The sequence below is a fragment of the Lissotriton helveticus genome, chromosome 3_1 (genome assembly GCF_964261635.1).
Source record: "Lissotriton helveticus chromosome 3_1, aLisHel1.1, whole genome shotgun sequence".
Lineage (NCBI taxonomy): Eukaryota > Metazoa > Chordata > Amphibia > Caudata > Salamandridae > Lissotriton > Lissotriton helveticus.
Window position 1 is genome coordinate 377,302,975 of NC_136061.1, and position 25,611 is coordinate 377,328,585.

The window sequence follows — 25,611 nt, forward strand, 5'->3', positions numbered from 1 at the left end:
TTACATAGGGTGAATCTGTTTTTGCATTTAATTCGATTTTCCTTGTCAAGATGATCAGCGCAGTCCTTTTTCGCTATTTAGGCAGAATGCATGTTCATTTGAGGAGCTTCTTTTTGTTGATGAATTGCGGTGGTAACTCTGAGTCTAGGTTTCGTTCTATATTGGAGGGTATATGTAACTCCTGTGTTCAGGTTTGGAACATGGTGGTTGTGTCAACTCTGTGTCTAAAGTTATCTAAGAGGCAGTGTTTGAAAAAACTTTACCTTCAGGCTGTGTTCGGCCATGCCTTACATAGTAGGAGAATGTTAGGCTTTCTTAGAAGATCTTCTTTTTCTTTATTTTCCTGCAATGTTTTTGACGTGTATTATTCTGTCTGGAGGTTAGGTGTTACCTGTCTGTTTAAGGACATGTGTTCCTCTAGTATGCATCTGTTATTCTCTGTACTCTCCAGTCCTCGAGAGATCATGGTGGGAGCATATGATGGGTTGCTTCTTGAAGGAGCAAGTGTGATTGTGTGTGCTTCTTGCTGGCTAGGGTTTATTTTTTATGTTTTCTTTTAGGTAGTATCGATTTTTTTAAAGATGCTTTTGTCAACCAGCATTATTTTTATGCAAGTCACCTACACTGTTTTAATGATGGTGCGATATTCTTTTCGATTATATCTCATATGGTATTGTGAAGCTAGTTTTTCAGATCCGTTTATCTGTTGTGTATACAGGGTATAGATAGTGTGTGGATATAGGGTCTAAATATATCTCAAACTTAAAAAAATATTTTGAAGACAGACCACAAATCCCAATCAATAATGGCTAGCTTGAACATATCGCCTCTGAACCAGAATGACATACCTACCCTAAGGGCACTAACATCCTTGGGGAAAGTGGGTGAATCTACATCAGGAGAAATGGAACAATCTCTTGAATCAAATAAAGAATTTTGTCAGAGAAAAGGAATTGAAACCTGCATAGGTGGAGACAGTGGGCACAATCAACGTTCTGCCACAACTCCCACCGGGTAATAAGATTGGCCTATTCCAGGAAATCATGGTAGAGGACATCAATAAAATAGTGCTGACTAACTCCAGAATCAATCAAAAAAAGAAAAATAAAAAATCATGGAATTTAACAGGAGAATGCAAAGCCCTCAAAGAACTGAGAGATGACCCTCAGATTATCATCAAAGCCTCAGACAAAGGTGGTAACTGTGGTCCAAAATCTCGGTGACTATATAAATGAAGCCAATAGACAATTGGGAAATGAAGATCACTATGAAAAATTAGTTGAGAACCCAATGGAAGCTGGGACCAAAGAATACCATCTAAAGTAACAGGGGTGGTAGGATCATGGTTTAATTGATTTAGAAGAACACATATATCTAAAAGTTGACCACCCCATTATTGCAACAATCTACTTCCTATTGAAAGTACACAAGTCAATCATTGATCCACCGGGAAGACGAGTAGTTAGTTCCATCGGATCTCTGCTTGAAACAACATCTTGCTTCATTGATATCGTCCTAATAAATTATGTAACATCTCTACCATCTTATTTAAGAGACACAGTGGACTTCCTCAGTAGAATTCAGAAAATCCCATGGAAAGACTGCTTCATCATGGCAACGATAGACGTAACATCTCTATAAACCTCAATTCTTCACACCGATGTATTAGCTGCTGTCAGACACTTTCTACAAACGAGATCCATAAGCTACCTGGAACACTCTGAGATGCTAATAGAAATGTTAACATACTGTTTACATCATAACATTTTCCTCTTCAAGGGTGAACCTCTTCCGACAGATGGGGAACCGCAATGGGGATAATTTTGCGCCTACCTATGTCAACCTGCTAATGGCAGTATGGGAAGCAGAAGTTCTGAAGACTCAAAACCAATCAAACGTCAAAATCTGGACAAGATTTATTGACAATCTCATCTTAATATGGGAGGGGGGGGGTCATAATTGTTCTTCAGAACTTCATAAAATCACTGAACATCAATCATTACAACTTATCTTTCATGTCTACGCTCAGTGAATCAAGTGTCATCTTCTTGGATGTGTAAGTCTTTATCAAAGACCAAAAGTTATACTCCAGGATGCATAGAAAACCTACCTCCTGCAACAGTATTTTGCAAGCCAACAGGGGACATCCACAAAATCTAATATGGAGCATACCATATGGAGAGATGTTAAGAGCAATAATAAACTGCTCTGAAATCTATGATCTGAACATTAAATTAGGTAAAATGAATAATCACTTCCTTGAAAGAGGCTATCCGTTGGAAGTTGTTGAAAATGCAAGAGCCAAAGTAAAATTGAAAACAAGAAAAGATCTCATACAAACCAAATCGTGTGAATCCCAGGGGTAATAAAGAAGATACAACATCTCGACTGATTATTGATTTCAACAATCAGAGTAAAGAGCAGACAGATTATCCAAAAGAGCTGGAAAATATTGATGTTAAATGAAACCCTAAAAAGAACGATGTCTTCGCGTCCAAGTAGAACGTATCGAAAAACATCCTCTCTGGGAGATATTTTAACGCCAAGCCAATTGCGAAAGAAGACTAAAATATCCACCTGGCTAACCATCCCTGGTTTCTGGAAATGCTCTAAATGTAGAGCTTGCAAGCATGGTCAAAACAATATGTGGGAAGCACAATTAACAAACTAAAACTGAGATTTTTACAACATCTGTGGGCCACTAGCAATAAAGATTTTACTTATCTCATAGCCAAGCACTTTTATGATGTCCACTCAGGTGATAGCCTACAGCTAAAATACTTTGGTCTAAAGATTGGGAAATCAACAGGACGAGGAGGTGGCAGAATCATTAAATCTAAGACGAACAGAGTCACAACTTATTTTAGCATTTGGCACTGATAATCCCTATGATCTAATCTGGGTACTGAATTGCATATCCATCTATAAAAAGTGATATCTAAAGCTTGAAGAACAAAGAACCCTGGCTGGCGTTTGAGGGTCTATTTGTGCTGACCCCGGTTTCAAACATAAAAGGTGGAATACTGAGAATGAACAATACTCTCCAAATGGAACATACTAGCTACTTTAAATATGGTGTGTTGTTTTCCATCTAATTTTTATCAGTGTTGACTAGCTCTTATCAATTCAACAGGAATTTTATATGAACTCGTTTTTATGCATTGGACTGGGAAACTCTTTTTTTTAATATGACTTTAGAGTACTTAAAAATATTCTCACTACCCTCCCCCTTTTCTTGCCTTTACATATTTTTTTAACTAATAGCAACATGATACACTCTGGAGAATGAACCCCGAAGAAAACACTGTTCATTTGAAAGAAACACGTAGCGATAGATTCCTTACCTTAGAATTACCCCTAGGCGTCAGACTGGATCCAGAAAGTTTTCGTCAGCAGTACCCCTGCGCATCGGTAGGCATAGTCATGCGGCTCTGCGTGCATCGTTGGCGCAGAGATGAAGTTGCCGGAGCTACTTAGACGTGCCCATGTGCGTTGAGGTCAGTTCTTTCTTTTTTCGCGCCAGCAAGCGCAGATCCGGGAAGAGCTAGTACCCCCGGTCACTTTTTTTTTTTAGCCCTTTTGTCTCATTTTCTGGAGTCGATCGACTCCTGGTGTCGTAGTGATGCCCGGCTTTAAGAACTGTGGGAACTGTCACCGCAAGATGTTGTGACAGACCCACACCGCGTGTGTCTCTACTGCCTGGGGCACGACCACGACTCCAAGTTGTGCCCCGACTGCTGGGCCATGGCGCCAAAGACTTTGCGGGAGCGGTCCCGAAAGTTGCTGGAAGTCCAGAAGAGCCATCACCATCGTTCCTCTGGATCTAAGTCTTCGCACTCGGGGTCAGGTAAGTTGAAGCATTCCAAAAAAAAGTCAAAGAAGCGTCATCGCTCCTCGACTTCCCCTTGCCCGTTGCGTGACGTGGCTGAGTGTACGGGTGGTGCCTGCCTGTACGGCGACGCCTGCTCAGGTGCAAGAGTTTCTTGCTGCCATGGCCTGACTCTTTGGGGCGTCTGGCCCCACTAGTGTACCTACGTGCCCCGCGGGCCCGACTGGGGGTCCTGTCTTCAATCGCCGGCAGCTCTGGCCCGGGCGCCGCCGATGGCTCTGGCGCCGCAGGACCCTCTGGGATCGGACCCCGGTCGATGCCGGTTGACCTTATAACACCTCCACCGACATTGACCCCACCGGCGCCTCCTCCGACGTCGCCCTTTCCTCGGGATGACGGTGTCCCCAGTTTCAGCCCTGAACTGGACAGGCCGCTGGATCGGCGCCGATTCCGTCGCCGATGGGGCACTTTTTCCCCTATGTCCATCCTACTTATTTTCAGTCTATTCCACAGACTTCGGAGGAAGGGGAGGACTGGGAGGGGTCTGAGAACCCTCTCACACAAGTGTGGGGTTATGATCCGGACTGGGCAGAGGATTTGGGGAATGCCAGTGGTCTTGACATCTCACCTGACCTTGGCGTGCTGTCTCCTCCTACCATGGCTACGGAGGAGGGAGCCAGTTACGCAGTGGTGTTGCGTAGGGCGGTCGAGGCTCTACACCTCCAACTCCCTACAGTGGCCGTCAGGACTAATCACCTGACAGAAGTGCTCTAACGGGCGGCAACCTCTTCAGAGCCCTTGCTGACCTTTAATGAAGCACTTAATGATGTTGTTGTGGGGCCCTGGTCCAAGCCCAACACAGGGGCTCCTGTGGACAGGAACGTGGGCTGACACCATCGCCCGGCTCCGGGCGACCCCCTCTTTCTCTCTCAACACCCCACTCCTGAGAGCTTGGTTGTCCAAGCCTCTGCTTCCCAGAGCGCGTTCCCTTCTGCCCCTCCGGATAGGGAATCCAAGAAGCTAGAGCAGCTTGGCAAGAAGCTGTTTTCATCTGCCAGCTTAGGGCTGCGGTAGGTGAACACAGCATGCCTCTTGGGCCGTTATTTCCACTCTTTGTGGGACACGGTTACGCAGGTGCTGCCTAACTGTCCGGAGGAGGCCCAGACCGCTATTGCTGCTGGGAGAGACGCAGCTAAGTTCACCATCCGTTGTGGGCTTGATACCGTCGACTCGCTGGGCAGGGCGATTTCCATGACGGTGGCGCTTAGGCACCATGCCTGGCTGAAGACAACTGGCTTCTCAGGGGATGTCCAGAACACTCTGATGGACATGTCCTTTGATGGCATTCGCCTCTTTGGCAATAAGGCAGATAGTGCGTTGGAGCGCTTTAAGGACTCCCGAGCTACGGCTAAGTCCTTGGGCCTGTCGGCCACTCGGCCTCCTCTGCCTCCTCTGCCTTATGCCTTTCGCTCCTTTCGTGGCCACGGAAGGGGTGCTCCACCACGTTTGCTCCAGACCCGCAGGCCGTCGCAGCAACAACATCAGCGCGGACGTGGAAACCGTCAAGGCGGTTCTGGGGGCCAGCCGGAAGGTCAGTCCACCTCCACCCGCGCCATCCACTGCAAAGCCTTCCTAGTCCGGAATTTCAGGTCATTCAAACGCCAGTGGGCTGCAGAATTCGCCATCATCGCCCCCACTGGCGCTACGTCACCTGGGACAAGTGGGTGCTGCAAATTGTCCGAAGGGGCTGCTCCCTCCCCTTCGAGACTATCCCTCCAACCATGCCACCTCAGTACCACCGTATGTCGGGGGACCATCTTGGGCTTCTTCAACAGGAAGTCACGGCCCTCTTGGCCAAGGGTGCCATTGAGCGTGTTTCTGGGCCAGAAGTAGGTTGTGGTTGTTATTCCCACTACTTTCTGGTCCACAAGAAGGACAAGGGCCTGCGTCCTATCTTGGACCTCAGGAACGCAACCGCTTCCTCCGGAAGGAGACGTTCAAGATGTTGCTGCTAGCTCAGGTCTTGTCTGTCCTCGACCCTGGAGACTGGATGGTAGCGTTGGACTTGCAGGACGCATATTTCCACATCCCCGTCCGGCCCACCGGCGGTTCACGATAGGCCATGAGCATTTTTAGTTTACCGTGCTCCCCTTCGGCCTTACCAGCGCCCCTTGGGTGTTCACGAAAGTGATGGTGGTTTTCGCAGCTCATCTGCGCAGATCAGGAGTTCCAGTCTTCCCCTATCTCGATGACTGGTTGTTAAAGGCTGGCTCGCCCCAGGCAGTCGTCTCCCACTTCCAGACTACGGCCGACCTCCTGCATTTGTTGGGGTTTTCCATCAACATGCCGAAGTCGCACCTGATTCCCTCTCAGAAGCTCCTCTTCGTCGGAGCAGTTCTGGACTCTGCGCAACTTCGGGGTTATCGTCCTGAACAAAGATTTGCAGTTCTGGACTCGGCGCAACTTCGGGGTTATCGTCCCGAATAGAGATTCCGGGATATTCATGCTATGATTCCGATCTTTCAGCCTCTGTCCCGGGTTTCGGTCAGGATGAACCTTCGGATCCGGGCCTGATGGCCTCCTGCATCCTGCTAGTGGATCATGCCAGATGGCATATGCAGGCTCAAATTCCAGTGGGCACATAATCAGGGCAACCTGTCCAATCACGTCCAGATCTCGAAGGGCACTGCACGACAATTGCAGTGGTGGCTCACGAATCGCGATGGGATCAATGGCAGATCCCTTTCCCCTCCCCAACCGGAATCTCACAGTTGTGACGGACGCATCCCTTCTGGGATGGGGCAGCCACCTGGGAGAGGCAGAGATTAGAGGGCTCTGGTCTCCGGCGGAGTCCCGGCTCCATATCAACCTTCTGGAGCTTCGGGCGATCCTGCTTGCACTGAAGGCATTCCTTCCCTCTGTCAAGAGGAGGGTAGTGCAGGTGTTCACAGACAACACCACCGCCATGTGGTACTGCAACAAACAGGGCGGGGTGGGGTCGTGGACCCTCTGTCAGGAGGCCCTGCGCCTCTGGACATGACTGGAACATCAGGGCATTTTCCTGGTGGTTCAACACCTGGCAGGTTCTCTGAACGCCAGGGCGGACGAACTCAGCCGCCAGTGCATGATGGATCACGAATGGCGTCTGAACTCAGACGTGGCTCAAGCTTTGGTTAGATTTATTCGCTAAGACTAAGACGGTATACTCCTGCAGGTGGAATAAATTTGTGGCATGGTGCACAGCAAAGGCTGTGCATCCCCTTCCTGCCCTTTTTCAGAGGTTCTCCTATTCCTCCTTTCTTTGGCCCAGCAGGGCTCTGCTCTGGGCACTATCAAGGCTATCTCTCGGCCATTTCTGCCTTTTTACGGCTTCCAGATCAGCCTTCTCTTTTCAAGCCCCCTGTTGTAAATCGATTCTTAAAAGGCATTACTCATCTTTTCCCTCCTGTTCCTTTCATAATGCCTCAGTGGGAGTTAAACCTGGTTCTGACATATCTGATGTGTGCTCCCTTTGAGCCACTTCAAAACTGTCCTCTTCGTCTTCTTACTTTAAAGACTGCTTTCCTTTCTTCTAAACCTCCTTTTCTCTCTGTCCATCCGGACAAAGTTGTTCTAAGGACTCGTCCATCTCTTCTGCCAAAGGTTGTCACTGCCTCACATCGGGCAGACCATCACTTTGCCCACCTTCTTTCCGCCTCCACATCCCTCAAAAGAGGAAGAGAGGCTCCACCGTCTGGACCCAAAACGTGCGCTTTCATTCTACCTCAACCCCACACAACAGTTCCGGGTGGATGACCAGCTCTTTGTTGGCTACGTGGGCGCCAAGAAAGGTCGGGCCTTGCACAAGCGGACATCTCTCGGTGGGTCGTTCTGTGCATTAAGGGTGATGGCAGTCACTACTGCTTTGGGGCGGGTTGTTCCCTTGCATGACATCTGTCAGGCAGCTACGTGGGCCTCGCTGCACATGTTTACATGTTTACAATCAATCAGCCATTTGTAAAGCGCACTACATACCCGCGAACGTCTCAAGGCGCTGGGGGGGGAGGGCTACTGATCGAATAGCCCTTACCAAGCATTACTGCCTGTACATCCAGGTCCGTAGAGACTGCTTCTTTGGACGTTCTGTTCTCCAGGACTTCCTGGTGTGATTTTGGTTTGCAGACCCACCACTTGGGTTGGTATTGCTGGGGTATTGTTGTACTTGGCCCTTCTGGCAGTTTCACCCTGGAACTTTTTGCCTTGAATTATAGTGATTTCTGGTCTTTGCGCACTTTGACACTGTGGCGCAGTGTAAAGTGCGTGCGCTCCCTGAGTGCATGTGATGAGATAGGCCTGCCCTCCCATAGGAATGCATGGGGAATGTACGTGCCCCTGGTAGTTCCTGATGCATGGGGTGTACAGACTCGAGTCTGGTATGTGCGGACTCGTGTGATTGAATGCTGCAAAATAATGTATGCGGCGTGTGTGTGTCTAGTATGGAAGTGCCACTTCTAGACGTGTGCCTGTCTGTGCAGTGAGTATGCTGGCGCGTGATTGGCTGAAGCTGGCTGGGGAGCCTGGCTCCAGGAGTCTGTGTGGGTCTGCCCCGGTGGTGAATGGAGAGATTAGCATGCTGATGTGAGGGAGGGGCTGCACCTGTGTCCTGAATGGGGCTGGGCTTTTCCCACACAATGCTGGCTCCGCCCCTGTGGTGCGACTGATGACCCTAGCCTGCCTGGTGAATGGAAAGGGTGGCTGAGGTAAACTCAGTGCTCCAAAACCAGCTGCGACTGGTTCTCCCCCCACCCTGCACCTGAAGACAAAGGATTTGTCTGTATAAAAAGAGGGGCTGTGACCCCATGAAAAGGTTCTTGTTCTTGTTCTCCAACTTGAATCTACCAGGGGTGTGCTTCTCCTGGGGCCCAGGGGAAGGTTTGCCTCCCTGGGCCCTGCCCAGCCCCTGGACACCTGATGGACTTTTCCTGGCCCTAGAAAACCTTGGATTGTACTTACTTTGGCCCTGGGAGGGCTGCCTCGCTTTAAAAGCACCTGGGGCCTTTTTCCAGCATGACAGTGCTGTGCTACCTTTCTTTTTATTTCCCCCCACTGGTGTGGCAGCAAGCGAAGGGTTAATTGACTGTCTAACTGCCTCCCAGCTCGTGGCCGTGAAGAGACTGGCGAGGCTCATGCTCTAATCCCCGCCGCCGGCCCGTGAGCCGCGACGGCGCCTCCATGCCGCTTATTTTGGACTATTTTCATATAGGAGCCCACCCTGCCTTAGGTCCGTATTAATGCCTGAGTTATTTTCTTAAATTACGAGGGAGCCTACCCCTCGGTGATGTCGGCCTGCAGCCGCGAACCGCGGCCCGCCTGGTTGTGGGCGGGGCCAGCAGGACGGAAGCTGCCCGAAGAATGCGGCGGAAGTTGGTAAAAAGAGCGAGGAGGTCGGGAGCCCACCCCGCCTCCTCGAGCCCCGAGAAGAGGAGAAGCCAAGTCCTCTCGCTGCCCGGGGCTCCCGTGAACTGGGGAGAGCCCCGGGGCCGCCAACCAAGAAAAGCACGAGCCAGCGAAGGCCCTGTCCCGAGATGGGGGACCGGGTGATGAGGCCGGGTGAGCTACACTACGGGGCTCCCAGGCGGAGGAGAGAGCCCCGCCCGCACCGCCGACCGGAGGAGCCTCCCCCCCGCCAGAGACTAGCCCGGTGAGTGTCAAAGGGCTGGGGGGGGGGGGGGGAAGCTCCGGTAGACCTAGAAGTGCCTAGAAGGCACGGAGACCAAGAGAGTGCTCACGAGCCGCTCCTACAGTGGTTGGTTACCCGGGCCCAGAGAGGCCCATGCCTTGTTGTTGGAGGCAGTATTCGAGCGGCCCCTTGTGGCAGCGGGCCGCTCCCCCAGTTTGATTATAACTTGTCTTAAAGAGCCGCGAAGGCTCCCACCGGCCCATATGTTTAAAATGCCTGTGAGGGTCTTGGCCCCATTCTAGTCTTCAGAGCCCCGTGGCTCCAACGAAGCCCCCATTAGTTTCAGAGCCTAGATGGCTCCGGGGGCACAGCTGATCTCCAGGCCTACAGGGCTCCAAACTGCACCTATGTTTCTTCCAGAGCCTAGAGGGCTCCCAGTTTGCGCAGTTTTGGTTCCAGAGGGTTAGTGAGAGCCCTGTCGCAGTTCTGTTTCCAGCTGCCCAGCAAGTAGTGGGCAGCTGCACCGTTTAGGTTTTGCTTTTTAGGAACATGTTCTGGACTTAGGAGTGAGTCGCACTCCTTCCTCCCTACCCTGGCCTTGCCCAGCTGCACAGCACTTAGTGCCAGCTGCAGCGTTTAGGCCCTGTCTTGTCCCTCAGCTGCCCAGCAAGTAGTGGGCAGCTGCTACGTTTAGGTCTTGGCGCAGTGGCGCAACCTGGACCCTGGACCTTTGATGTAAGTTCATGCTAAAATGATTTCTGCAAAGTGTCCTGTGCGGCACCTCTGAATGTGTTGTAGATGCATCATGTGTAATGTGCCTATGCCCCTACTTGTATTGTGATACTTAGGCGATTGTTCTTGCTAGTACAGGTGGTGCTAGTGAGGTCCTGGTTCCCTGCGTGACCTATTCCTAAGGTGGTTAGGATTGCGTAGGTGGTACTTACCTGATTACCAGTAGTTACTGGTGGTGTGCTATATTGTGCTACAGTGATTTTCTATATTATGTTCTAAGTGATATTCCAAGGGCTTGATACTGAGCTCGCCCCCTGACCAGAGTCCCAGGGAAAGTGGACTCTATTGTGCCTTCCCTGACAAATTGCTGGGACTTGTCTAATCTCCCTGGGCCACTGGGGCCTCGCTGAAGTGTGCCTCGCTCACTCCACTTAGCAGCTCGTGCCCGGCCGCCCGTCCAAGCCTCGAGCCGCGCCGCTCTCCCCTGAGCCGCGCCGCTTCGCTGGGCCGCCCGCATCCTGCCTCCCCCTCCTCCTCTGAGCCGCACACATTGGTCGCCCCAGACAGACGCTTGTAGCTAGCCGGCCGCCCGCTCAAGCCTACTAAGGAGATCACTCGCATTATCCCGCGCAACCAGGACGGAAGGTACTGTCCGATAGGCCCTATGTTCTAAGTTCTAGGCCTACAAGTATTGTATTCTAAGTTCTAAAAGTGCTGATTCCTGACAGTGGTCCAGGTGGCCCTGTCTTGTACATATCCCCTGTAAATTCTGCCCGTGCCTGTTGGCACATTGTAAAGTGTGTGTTTTTATCTAATGTGTTTTGGTGCAATACAAAGGCTATTTTTATACATAACCTTGTGTGGAGTTTCCTTTGTGGTGGTCCTTGGGTGTTGTTGCTGGGGTGCGTGCGCAAATACTTAACTCACATCGCCTCCAAGTTTAGCCTTGCTGCTCGCGCCACATTACCTAGAGGGTGAGCAGGGGTTATCTTGGCGTGTAACTCCCTTGCCCTGACTTAGGAGTGGTGGTCTCTGACTGACTTTGGCGCAGCCCTGGCCAGCCAGGGATCCCATTTCTAACAGGTATCTATTCTAAGGTAAGGAATCTATCACTGCGTGTTTCTTTCAGAGGCACAAGTTACTTACCTTTGGTAACGATATATTTCTAAGAAACATTAGTGGTGATAGATTCCTTAGCGCCCCACACATCCTCCCCGTTCTGCGAACTGGTTTCTAGGGTTAAAGTTATCCCTTTTAGGGCCCTAATTTCATGGCTCCAGTGGTCAGTTTCTTGCATGACTCTGCGTTCCTGGCACGGAAAGTCCTGTACAGAACTGACGTCAGCGCGTGTGAGCGTGTCTAAGTAGCTCCAACGAAGCACAAGGAGCTGCACGACGAAGCCTACCGGCGCACAGGAGTACTGCTGACAAAAACTTTCCGGATCCAGTCTGATGCCTGAGGTAATTGTAAGGTAAGTAATCTATCATTACTAATGTTTCTTACAGATATATCATTGCCGAAGGTAAGTAACTTGTGCATATGTGATGGATGTACATATTATATTGCATGGAGAAACGTTGATGAAGTGCTGTAGGCAAATTGATATTGGTTTTAGTTAAATTTGTTCTTCACAATGAATAGACTGAGAATTCTTAACCAATATTGCACAAACGCACTAATCACTTTACATATTTGTAATTCTTCCAGCAATGTCATGCACAGTTATGAATTAGGCAACTTCGTGGGTTTGACAATGGACCATGAGGAACAAAGTTATTCATATTATCTGGAAATACATGCGGTACTTTGTGCGAAACACAGTTGTGATGATGAAACACACGTTTATTGGATTTAAATCAAAATGTACTTTACATTGATTGGAACGATAACCTTTTATCCAAACTTTTTTGCAATTCTCATGTTGCACTAGTCCCTTCCGCCCCCCCTGCCACCTCACAAACCACCATTTGTTTTACACATCAGACCTGCCACAGCGAGAGCTTCAGACTTCAAAGGAATGCTCTCCCCCGCCCCCTCTGCGCAATGCCAGTTTCGTGTTTCTTGTTTTAAAGCGGCTTTCCGTCCGTTTCACGGCGCAACGCCGCATACATTCCCTTTTGCCTCCCTCCTTGACACCCCAGCTGCTTTGCCACCCCCTCCCTTCCTGCTGGCATTCACCCCTCCCTTCTCGCCGCACAGTCCTTGTTTTAGTATTCCTTTGACCACGCTTACTCGGCCTGGCCCCATTGTGAACAGCATCACAGTTCCCTTACGTGTTTTCAATACACTTCGACCGCTGCGTTGACTTGGACACATAATTCCGCAATTCTGACATAATTTGATAGAGTTCTCTGACGCGGTGTGCAAATACTGAACAATAAACTTCACGTCATAAAAACGTTTTTTAAATGCTATTGCGCTAACTCCCGAAGCGGTCTTAAATTCTTTGTTGCACTGCCTAACTATAGTAAACATTCTACTGTTGGCATGGAGAATGGCAAACTGAATAATGTCATGGTTAGAAACGCCCTATTAGTGTTTAATTTGTGAACAAATTAAGTGCGGCGAATCATATTATTTTGCAGTTTTAAGGTACAATTTTATTTCCATCTTCTAACAAACAGCATGAAATCTGTGTAAACAAAAAGCGGGTGTGGTTTTGAAAAAAAATGCTAACATCCCATCTTGGAACCCACATTGCTGTGTCTTATTTTGCTTATATTTCCCCAACTACATTTGTACGTGCGCACAAAGCACACTTAATCACCAATTGCAGTTTTTAAACATTTTGGCACGTTTTTTATTTTAAAATTACAAACGTGACCCCAGCTCTCTCCTCCCCTCTTCCTTCTCTCCCCTCCCGTCTTCACTCTCTCCTTACTCTCCCCTCTCCTCACTATCCCCTCCATCTTCACTCCCCCCTCCCCTCCTCTCTCCACTCCCTCTATCATCACTATCCCCTCGCTCTTCCCTCTCTCCCCTCCATCTCCCTTCTTTTCACTCTCCCCTCACTCTCCAATCCCTCTCTCCCCTCCCTCTCTTCCCCTCTCCCCTCTCTCCCCTCCATCTCCCCTCCATCTCCCCTCTCCTCACTCAACCCTCTGCTCACTCAACCCTCTGCTCACTCAACCCTCTGCTCACTCAACCCTCTGCTCACTCAACCCTCTGCTCACTCAACCCTCACTCTCTCCTCTCTCACCACTCTCTCCTCTCTCACCACTCTCTCCTCTCTCACCACTCTCTCCTCTCTCACCACTCTCTCCTCTCTCCCCACTCTCTCCTCTCCCCTCTCCTCACTCTCCACTCCCTCTCTCCTCACTCTCCCCTCTCACCACTCTCCCCTCTCACCCCTCTTACCACTCTCCCCTCTTACCACTCTCCCCTCTTACCACTCTCCCCTCTTACCACTCTCCCCTCTTACCACTCTCCCCTCTTACCACTCTCCCCTCTTACCACTCTCCCCTCTTACCACTCTCCCCTCTTACCACTCTCCCCTCTTACCACTCTCCCCTCTTACCACTCTCCCCTCTTACCACTCTCCCCTCTTACCACTCTCACCACTCTCCCCTCTCACCCCTCTCACCTCACCCCTCTCACCTCACCCCTCTCACCTCACCACTCTCCCCTCACCACTCTCCCCTCACCACTCTCCCCTCACCACTCTCCCCTCCCTCCACTCTCCCCTCACCACTCTCCCCTCCCTCCACTCCCTCTCTCACCTCCCTCTCTCCCCTCTCCTCTCTCCCCTCTCCTCACTCTCCTCTCTTCTCCCTTTCCCCTCTCTTCTCTTCTCTACCTCTCCCCTCTCCTCACTGTCTTCACTCCCCCCACTCTCACCTCTCTCAACACTCTATCCTCTCTCATCACTCCCCCCTCACCACTCTCCCCTTTCACCACCATCCTCTCTCTTCTCACTCTTCTCCTCTCTACCTCTCCCCTCTCTCCTCACTCTCCCCTCACTCTCCCCTCTCCTCTCACCTCTCTCCTCTCACCTCTCTCCTCTCTCTCCTCTACCCTCCCTCTCCTCTACCCTCCCCTCTCTCCTCCCCTCTCTCCCCGCCCCGCTCTCCCCTCCCCTGTTCCCTCTCTCCTTACTCTCCTCACTCTCCCCTCCCCCTCTCTCCTCACTCCTTCTCTCCACTCCCTCTATCCTCACTCTCCCCTCTCTCCCCTCTTTTCACTCTCCCCTCTCCTCACTCTCCCCTCTACTCACTCTCCTCTCTACTCACTCTCCTCTCTCCTCATTCTCCAAACCCTCTCTCCCCTCCCTCTTTTCCCTCTCTCCTCACTCCCCTCTCTCCTCACTCCCCTCTCTCCCCTCCATCTCCCCTCTCCCCACTCAATCTATCATCCTCACTCTATCTATAGCCCTCACGCTATCTATCGCCCTCACGCTATCTATCGCCCTCACGCTATCTATCGCCCTCACTCTATCTATCGCCCTCACTCTATCTATCGCCCTCACTCAGGGGCACGCATAACATCACTATGCGCCACCACAGCCACAGCATCACTGAACGCCACAGCATCACTCATCGCCACCACAGCATCAATCTGTGCAACCATTCAACAACAACTGGTTCAAATATGTTCTCTCAATGTTTCAAGCTTCTGATAGATACATCTGCCAGTGGATTCCTCACCTTGTGAATATCCCCCTTGCGTCAGCAACATTCAGAAATTCTTTTCGTAGCTACGTGCCGACGTGGACTTGGACGTCATAGAGACACGGCATCGCTCGCGACTCCGCTGACGTCACCGACGCCCATAATAGGCCCACACCGGCGTGATGACATCAGTTCCCTTTTTTCCGCGTCGTCGACGCTAACGGTTTCGGGGAATCTCAGTAGCTTTCTAGTGGCTTTGTTGCTATTTCCTTCGTCTTTCGGCTTCTTTGTTTCGTGACAGTCTTAGCGCGTTGCCTACAGCAGCGCTCGCATTTGCAGCAGTCACTGGCGACTTGGAGCCTGTGATTTTAAAATATCCCGTTTTTGTCTTTTAATTTGTTTATTTTGTTCTGGGCACTTTCCCCTGGTTTTAACTAGCCTGGCCACGCACACCCCCACTGCTGTCATCTTACCTGCACTTTAATCGCTAATTCCACCGCATTTGGCGGGTCCTCTGCCCTTGTCTTGTTGGCGGCCATCTTGGGTGAGGGGCTCAGATCGCGCCTGTAGTCCGCTCTCTATTTCCTACAGGCGAGCATAAAGGTAGGCAAACCTACAGGATCGTTCTTTCCAGTCTTAGCGCGTTGCCTACAGCAGCGCTCGCATTTGCAGCAGTCACTGGCGACTTGGAGCCTGTGATTTTAAAATATCCCGTTTTTGTCTTTTAATTTGTTTATTTTGTTCTGGGCACTTTCCCCTGGTTTTAACTAGCCTGGCCACGCACACCCCCACTGCTGTCATCTTACCTGCACTTTAATCGCTAATTCCACCGCATTTGGCGGGTCCTCTGCCCTTGTCTTGTTGGCGGCCATCTTGGGTGAGGGGCTCAGATCGCACCTGTAGTCCGCTCTCTATTTCCTACAGGCGAACATAAAGGCAGCCATGCCGGCGCGCAGCGGGGACGCCGGACCGACGCCGGAGTTACGCCAGAGTTCAGCACGTCTGTGCCCAGACGGGCTCAGGGCCGGACCCCCTGGTCGACCCACGGGAGCCACACGCAGCCTGTACCAGGTATACGAAGGAGGAACTCATGCTTTGGCGGTCCCCACATCCCGCCTCATGTAGATTTGCCCATGAGAAGGGGCAACCGTTTCTGCCTTGTGGGGCTGGTAACCCAGGTCAGGATATGGCCAGAGACAACTGTGTGTTGTTAATGGCCCTGCTGAATTGCCGGTCCCTTCCCAGCCATGCGATAGAAATCAATTCCCTCATCCTTGACTATAAGCTGGACGCGTTATTTCTTACAGAGACCTGGATCTCCTCCTGCTCCGGCCCGGACATGGTCAGGGCACTTCCATCGGGCTTTCTTATATTCCATCTAGACAGACCATCTGGGCGGGGAGGCGGAATTGCCATTATTTACAGGGACACTCTAACTTGCAAGGCCCAGGATGGTGGGATGAGCGATTGTGAGAGCTGTCAGTTCTCCCTACGCGTGTCACCCACCGCCTCCCTGGCTGGCCTTCTCGTTTACCGCCCACCAGGGATCATGGGCAACTTCCTTAACTCTTTTCTCGAAACGGTCGCGCTCCTTGCCTCCTCCGCCGCTAACTTCATGGCATTGGGTGACTTTAACATCCACTTCGACGACCCTCACAATTCCTTGGGAGTCGATCTGCAGCGTGATCTCAAAGCATTCGAGATCAACTTGGTCAACTCCGGTGCAACACATGAAAAAGGACATCTGCTCGACCCTGTCTTTTCAAACTCAGCCGGCATTCTAGCTCTGCCTGCGCTGCCTCTGCCCTGGACGGACCACTTTGTGATTCCGGTTCGGTGGCAGTACGATGCCCCAGTAGTATTTACACCTAGGGTTTCCACGATGGAAAGAGCCTGGTCTAGGCTCTCAGTGGACACCTGGGCGGCACATTTGGAGGCGGCCCGTCCCGTCCTCGGAACTGATCCGTTAGTAGCGGACGAGATTGTAAATGCCTGGCTGACCAACTCGTTGAACACCATCCTCCCCAAGAAAAGACAACTCACTAGGGGTAGGAGAGTGGGATCAGCCCCCTGGTATACGCCAGAGCTTAGAACACTGAGGAAAGGCTGTAAGAGGCGAGAGCGGACCTGGAGGAAGGATTGGGGCGAAGTGAGCCGGAGAGAATACCGGGAGGCCCTTAAGGCTTATAAATCGGCCATTAGGGCAGCGAAAGCTGGGTTCTTTGAGGAAAGGATAGCTCGCTCTTCCAATTCATCGAAAGAGTCATTCAGGGTCATCAGAGAACTCCTGAACACCCCCGAACCTCCGGTCTCTCATAACAACCCACGCGAGAAATGTCGAGAACTGGCCTCCTTTTTCAATCTGAAGATAGAAAACATCTTGTCTTCCCTTCCCCGGCTAGCCCAGGAGCCTTCTGCGGAGGGTCACCTAGGGCTTTGGCCCGAGGCGAGGACGGCAGAGCTGGTCTCCTTTGGACCTGTCACTGCGGATGAAGTTCTCGAGGCTTTGGTTTCTGTGAAGAGTGGGTCCCCGAGAGACCCGGCACTTATGAGATATCTGAAACAGGTAGCCCCCACCATCGGTGGCCTAGTGACGGATCTCATCAATCTATCCCTCACCCAAGGTGTGGTGCCCCCCAGTTGGAAAGGAGCGGTAGCCAAGGCCCTCCTAAAGAAGCCCAGCCTAGACCCCGCCGACCTGGCGAATTTCAGGCCCATTTCTTTACTTCCCGGCCTTAGCAAGGTGGCGGAAAAATTGGTGAATAGGCGCCTATCGGGCTTTCTGGAAACCAATTCCCTGCTGGGTGATTCGCAGACGGGCTTCCGCCCCGGCCAAGGGACGGACACCGCCCTGCTAGCAGTCGTGGAGAATGCCAGGAGCATTTTGGATTCAGGGGGATCGGTGGCAGTGATCCTCCTGGACCTCAGTGCGGCATCCGACACCGTAAACCATCAGGTGTTACTCCAGCGACTGTCGGGGGTAGGGGTCACCGGGATGGCTCGCGTCCTTCTTAGAGGAGCGCTCGTTCGAGGTCTGGGAAGGCCACGAGAAGTCAACATCGCTCCCTCTCCAGTGTGGTGTACCACAGGGCTCATCGTTGAGCCCTACATTGTTTAACATCTATATGGCCCCGCTGGAGAGTGTACTCCCACTGGGATTTAAGATCATCAGCTACGCTGATGATACCCAGTTGGTGGTAGGGCTTCCTCAGTTGGCGGACCAACCCGATCAGTTGCATGTATGCCTGGCCAAGATCTACACCTGGATGTGCAACTCAGCCCTCAAACTCAACAGTTCTTAAACCGAACTGATGATGTTGGGGAACTCTCCTCCTTCCCTTCCCTTAAGCAGCTGGCCCTGCTGTCTGGGAGCGCCACCTACCCCAAAAAAGGAGATTAAGAGCTTGGGGGTGTGGCTGGAGCAGGACCTTTCTTTTAAGACACACGCCAAAAAGACCGCAGGCGTGTGCTTTGGCCTGCTCCGGTCAGCCCGGAAGATTCTACCCCTCCTCCCGATGGCCACCAGGAGGCTCCTAATTCAGGGGCTCATCATCTCCCGGCTGGATTACAGTAATGCGCTATTCCTGGGGGCGCCAGAATCAACCCTGAACCAACTGCAGCGAATACAAAACGCCGCTGCCAGGCTTTTGACCGACCTTCCCAGGTGGCAATCAGCCCGCCCGGCGCTGAAGGCGCTTCACTGGCTTCCAGTTAGAGAGAGGGTGAAATTTAAGTCCCTCTGCATGGCCCATAAAATCCTGCAGGGGAAAGGGCCACCTATCCTCCGGGGCATGGTCCAACCCTACAAGGCCTCCCGTGCCCTTCGCTCAGACCATCTGCATCTCTTGCAAGTTGCAAGAGTAAGAAAGGCTAGGACTGGTGGCAGAAGATTCTCCGTTAATGTGGCAGCCCTATGGAACTCCCTCCCGCCCACTTTACGATCCGAAACCGGCACCCTCCGCTTTCGCAAAATTCTAAAGACCTACTTGTTTCCTGTCTAACGAGTCACTTCTGCTAGGTCCGCCTTGTGTGGATAAGCGCTGGGATGCCCAAGGGTAACCATGTGCGATACAAAACTCACTAATAATAATAATAAATGTCGGCAAGGATGACTGGCTTCAAGCCCTGCAGGGAATGCGGGAAAATGATGTCCATCACGCACCCGCACAAGGACTGCTTATGGTGCTTAAGCTCTGACCATGATGTGGATGGTTGTTCATCTTGTTGAAAGATGAACCCGAAGGCCCTGAGGGAAAGAGAAACTAAGCTCCTGGTGGCGAAGTTGAAGGCTGACAAAGGTAGGAAGTCTTCACGGTCTCGTTCGAGAAGGTCGAGGTCGAAGTCAAGATCCAGATCTCGAGAGGAGTCGACCTCGAAGTCCTCTACGGAACATGCTTCAAAATCAAGAAAGAAGCATAAGAAGAGGAGACATGAGTCCCGACGTCACTCGGGTAAGGAGTCGGACTCGAGATCGAAGTCGCCTAAGAAGGTTCGATCAAAGGTGATCCCTCCGCAGGAAACTTCGAATCAGGAAGGTGAGGTTTCGCCTTCGGAGTCGCAGGTGCAGTCGCCGACTCCTGCTTCCAATCCATCTCCGGCGCCGTCCCCGGCCCGAGAGGAAGAAGTTCCGGTGGAAGGGGAATCTGTGCCTGTGGAGGAGCCAGATTCGTTCCCACCTCAAGTCCAGCCTGAGGGTGTTCAGCCACCTTTTCCTGCCCCAGGCCAAGACCCATCAGCGTTTTTGAACGCTATGTATGGCGTCTTTTCGAGGGCTTGGTACCCCTCTGGAGCACCTTTGGGTCCCATGGGTCCACTGGCCTTTAATTTGGGGGTGCCACATTCCTATGCCCCGGCTCCATTTATGCCGTTTTTGCCGGCCCCGATGCCGCCATGGCAATACGCGGCTCCGCCGAAGTCGTCGACGCCGGTCCCGGCGTCGCCCGCTCCAAGTCGACCTAGAGTACAACCCACTGGGCCATCGGATTCGGTACCGACGTCGGTTCCGGCTCAGTCGGAGTCGATGGTGGATCCAGTGGAGAGGCGTGTTATGGAGAGGTCCAGGAGGGAGGCACAACGCCTTTTGGAGGAGCAGAGATATGTTGACTCTCATCCTGATGTAGAGGAAGGTGAACTAGATGAAGCCTGCTTTGGAGACCTAGCAGATGCTAGTGGCCTGGATTTTTCCCCAGAATGGGAGTTACCATCAGGTTCTGATGCGCCTTCAAAGGACGTCCAGCCTTATCATATAATAATGAGGAAGGCTGCGGGACTTCTTAATTTGACTTTGCCAACAGTTGAATCTAAGTCTAATCTTTTAACTGAGGTCCTACACTCGCCTAATTCGGTGGTGGAACAGTTGCTTCCGTTTAATGAGGCTTTAACAGAGCCTATTATGGAGGTGTGGAAAAAGCCTCTAACTGCTCCGGCTGTTTCCAAAAGTGTGGCAAGACGATACAGGGTTGCACCAGAAGACCCTGCCTTTTTAAAATCTCATCCTTCTTCTGAGAGCCTGGTCATTCAGGCAGCATGTTCAAAGAAGTCTTTGAGTGCGTTTCCCCCAAGTGCCTGGGGATAAGGAGGCCAAGAAACAGGATCAGGTGGCCAAAAAGACTTTCTCCTCTGCAAGTATGGCATTGAAGTCCACTAATGCCACTTGTCTCAGGGGAGATATGTTCACGCACTTATGGATTCAATGCGTTCTTTGGCTCCTAAGATCCCTGATGGAAGTAGGAGTGATTTTGAGGAAGTTTTGTCTGACGATCAAGCAGCGGCACGTCAGGTAATACAAAGCGGATTGGACACTGCTGATTCTGTGGCTCGCATCATGGGCACTGCGGTTGCCACGAGAAGATCGGCTTGGCTAAAATTATCAGACTTTTCCGCAGATGTCCAAGCGGCTTTATTGGATCTGCCATTCGATGGTGTTGGTCTCTTTGGCAAAAAGGCCGATACTGCCTTAGAGAGGTTTAAGGACAGTAGAGCTACTGCCAAATCTTTAGGTCTCCAGATCAGAGGTAATTTCGCAATTATCGACAAGCGCAGCAGCAACAACAACAGCAGCAGCAGAATCCCTTGTACAGGTCTTACAGGGGAAAGCAAAGGGCTCGTCCTCGTGGACGTCAGGCCTCTTCCTCCTCCACCTCCTCCAACACCCCAGCCACAGAAAAGCAGCCCTAGATCTGCCATTCAGGATCATGCGGGTCCGGTGGGGGGTCGGCTTACCCACTTTCTACGGGATTGGGAATCAGTTACATCGGATCTTTGGGTTCTCAATCTCGTAGAAAATGGGTATGCCCTTCCCTTTCGGGAATTGCCTCCCAATTGCCCTCCTTGCCAAGGTTTTTCCACGGAGGAACATCTGTTGATTCTACAGGAGGAAGTGCAGATTCTATTAAGAAAGGGTGCGATAGAGGTGGTCCCAGAGCAGGAAAGGGGTCAGGGATGCTACTCCCGGTATTTCCTGATTCCCAAGAAGGATGGCAGACTTCGTCCAATCCTGGATCTCCGGATCTTGAATCTCTATCTGAAACAAGAGAAATTCAAGATGCTCACCCTTGCTCAGGTTCTTCAAGCGCTGCTGGAAGAAGACTGGATGGTGTCGCTCGACTTGCAGGATGCGTATTTTCACATCCCAATCCTGAAGTCGCACAGGAAGTATCTCCGTTTTACGGTGGGGTCGCAACACTATCAGTTTGGGGTCCTTCCTTTTGGAATTACTACTGCGCCTCGAGTCTTTACCAAGGTGATGGCGGTGGTGGCAGCTCATCTCCGAAGGTCGGGGATTCCAGTATTCCCCTATTTGGACGACTGGCTGATCAAAGCAGAGTCATCAGAGAGAGTGCTCCATCATCTGCAAGAGGCAACCCAGTTGTTGTACAGGTTGGGTTTTTCGATAAATGTACCCAAGTCTCACCTGGTGCCCTCCCAGCACATCCTGTTCATAGGTGCTGTACTGGACACAACTTATGTCGTGCATTCCCTCCTCCTCAAAGGATTTGCGACATTCAGGAAATGATTCCTTTATTTTACAATGGAGCGGTCGTGCCAGTCCTGAAGGTCCTTCGCCTGCTCGGTCTGATGGCTTCATGCATTCTGTTCGTCAACCATGCACGCTGGCACATGAGGGCACTCCAGTGGTGCCTCCGCAGGCAGTGGTATCAGCACAACGTGGATCTCAGGGAGTCAGTGAGGATCTCCAGAGAAGCTGCAGCGGATCTGACTTGGTGGGGCGTGGAAGGCAACCTGTCTCAGGGGAAGCCTTTTCATCTGCCTCCTCCGGTGGCCACAGTAATAACGGATGCATCCACTCTAGGGTGGGGTGCTCATCTGGGGGACCTGGAGGTCAAGGGACTTTGGTCTCCAGGGGAAAGGTTGCTTCATATCAACCTTCTGGAATTGCGGGCGATACGTTTGGCGCTCAAGGCCTTCCTCCCTTCCCTTCGCGGTCGGTCAGTCCAAGTCCTGACGGACAACACGACCGCGATGTGGTATATTAACAAGCAGGGAGGAGTGGGGTCGCAGTGTCTCAGCAGGGACGCTCTGCGTCTCTGGTCCTGGGTTCAGGACCATCAGATTTGCCTGATGGCAAATCATCTGGCCGGGGTTCTGAACGTTCGTGCGGACACTCTGTCGGCAGTTCTCGGCCGACCACGAGTGGAGGCTCCATCCAGAGGTAGTTCACGACATCTTTCAGATGTGGGGAACTCCTCGGGTGGACCTGTTCGCCACTCACGAGAATGCTCTCTGCCCGTCTTTTTGCAGTCTCCAGTATCCGATGCAAGGAGCCTTGGGGGACGCGTTTCAGTTGAGTTGGGGAAGACAACTCCTTTACGCGTTTCCTCCCATACCTTTGATTCCTCAGGTTCTGAGGAAGATTCGCCAAGACCGGGCCCAAGTCATATTGGTCGCCCCGGATTGGCCTAGAAGGATGTGGTACACAGATCTTCTCCACCTCTCCTCTCACCCGCCGCTCCGTCTCCCTCTCAGGGCAGACCTCCTCTCTCAGATGGAGGGGCAGGTTCTACACCTCCACCTCCAGACATTACACCTTCATGCTTGGAGATTGAACGGGCAACCTGAACTCCTTTTCTCTCCCACACGATGTGGTGGATGTCATTCTTTCAGCTAGACGGGATTCCACTAAGTCCATTTATTCATACAGATGGTCTAGATTTGTCACCTGGTGTGGAGAGAAATCTGTAGACCCTTTGAACGCCCATTTATCTGATATTCTCCAGTTTGCTCTCTCTTTGGCACAGCAAGGGCTTGCTGTTGCCACAGTCAAGGGTTATCTCTCGGCATAGTCGGCATTTCTATGTTTTCCGGACCAGCCGTCTCTTTTCAAATCTCCTGTAGTTTTGAGATTTTTGAAGGGTCTCACTAATAAATTCCCTCCTACTCTCTTTATTGTGCCTCAATGGGACTTAAATCTTGTCTTAACATACTTGATGGGTGCTCCTTTTGAGCCCTTACACAAGTGTCCTGTGAGGGTTTTGACTTTTAAGACAATCTTCCTGGTTGCAATTACCTTGGCAAGGAGGGTAAGTGAGCTTCAATCTCTTAGTTCCAAGCCCCCATTCTAGAGCATTCATGCTGAACGAATGGTTCTTCGGACCAGGGCTGCTTTTCACCCTAATGTGGTGACTCCCTTCCACCTAGGACAATCCATTACCCTCCCTACCTTTTATCCTCCACCACACCCTTCCAAGGAGGAGGAGAGGTTACACTGTCTGGACCCTAGGAAGGCGGTGAGCTTTTACCTGGACAGAACTAAAGACTGTCGTGTGGATTACCAGCTCTTCATTGGGTTTGCTGGCTGCAAAAAAGGAAGAGCGGTTCATAAAAGAACTCTTTCAAGATGGATCATCCTTTGTATAAAGATCTGCTACTCTTAGGCCGGTAAGGAACCTCCAGAGGGTATAAGGGCTAATTCTACAAGAGCTAAGTCGTCAACCTCACCTTTGTCTAGAGGTGTTCCTGTAGAGGATATTTGTAGGGCCGCAACTTGGTCCTCCCTCCACACTTTCGCGAAGCATTACTGCTTGGATACCGAGGTGAGAAGGGACGGCCACTTTGCGCGTTCTGTCCTCCAGGATTTTCTGGTATAGAAGAGTGGACTCCCTCCTCCGGGAGTGGGGACTGCTGTGGGAATCTATTCACAAGGTGAGGAATCCACTAGCAGATGTATCTATCAGAAGAACAAGTTACTTACCTTCGGTAACGCTTTTTCTGGTAGATACAGTATCTACCTGTGGATTCCTCACTGACCCACCCGCCTCCCCGTTGTCCACTCTTCTATACCAGAGTAACTGTATTGTATTTGTTTTATGATCAAGGTTAATGTGTTATTTCAAATGTTTTCTTACATTTGCTTCACACTGTGTGTGTGTTACCTTGACTATTGTGTACTGTGTATACTATGTATATATATATACTGTCATTGGTCCGTCCGTGTGCCTCGAAGGCACGGAAAAAAGGGCGTAACTGATGTCATCACGCCGGCGTGGGCCTATTATGGGCGTCGGTGACGTCAGCGGAGTCGCGAGCGAGGCCGTGTCTCTATGATGTCCAAGTCCACGTCGGCGCGTAGCTACGAAAAGAATTTCCGAATGTTGCTGACTCAAGGGGGATATTCACAAGGTGAGGAATCCACAGGCAGATACTGTATCTACCAGAAAAAGCGTTACCGAAAGTAATTAACTTGTTCTTTATTACAAATGTCACAAAAATATGTTAATATTTCACTTCTGTTCTTGGATTTTCGTCACAATAAAATACACTGAACATAATCTTCATAAGTTATTTACAAAAGTTTAAGCTATTGCCATTATAAATTACAATAACTTTTATTTAGGTATTAATTAATACAAAAATTAAAAGCCATTGATATTTGTAATATCAATACATGTAAGTCACATAAATACAACACATATTGCATTACAAATGCTATAGGTGTCACGTTTGCAAAAATTATAACTATTGGCATTGTAAATGACAAAGCTATTAATTGCGCTACTTTTAAAACCAACACATGAATAAAAAATTTGTCATTTTCAATACCAATAGCTCAAACTTTCCTAATGCGAGACCTATTGCATTGCAAATGCTTGTTTTACTTTAAAGTGCCCTCCGATTTAGCCTATTTATATGCCAACGTATTTCCTAAAAGAAATCCTATCTGGTATAACTTCCACCAGTACAATTAGTGAAATCCAAACGTATATAGTAAAGAACCATATATGGTTTTGTACAAGGACAAAATTGTGATGAGAACTCATCCTGGCGTCCTCCCAATTGTGATGTCTGATTTTCCCATTAACCCAGTATTTTACCCGATATTTCAGAACCCCTCTTTTCCAGCAGAAAAGATTTTACATTTGCTGGACATTAAGGGCTAGATGTAGGTAACTCTAATTTACTGACTCATAAATACAGAATTTTACCGATTCGGTATTTATGAATCGGTAAATTAGAAGGAGGGAGATGTAGGTACATTTTTTTTTTTAATTACAGAATCTGTAACATTCGGTATTTACCGATTCGGTAAATACCGAATCGGTATTGCCCATTGATTGATTCCTATGGGCCTTGAAGCCCATAGGAATCAACGGGCAATACCGAATCGGTATTTACCGATTCGGTAAATACCGAATCCTGCAAGGGTGCAGGGGGTGTAACTTTGACACCCTCTAGCACCCCAAGTACTAGCTTGTGTGACATGTGGCACACATACATGCCCTAAGGGCATGTCTGAGTGTCACATTGCACAGGTGTGCATGCACACC

General features: G+C 50.6%; 1 protein-coding gene across 1 annotated transcript in view; it reads left to right on the plus strand.

The window, feature by feature from the left end:
- Window positions 1-25,611, plus strand: part of SPAG5 (sperm associated antigen 5) — a 620,821-nt gene that overhangs the window by 434,522 nt on the left and 160,688 nt on the right. The gene's annotated exons all lie outside the window — the stretch shown is intronic.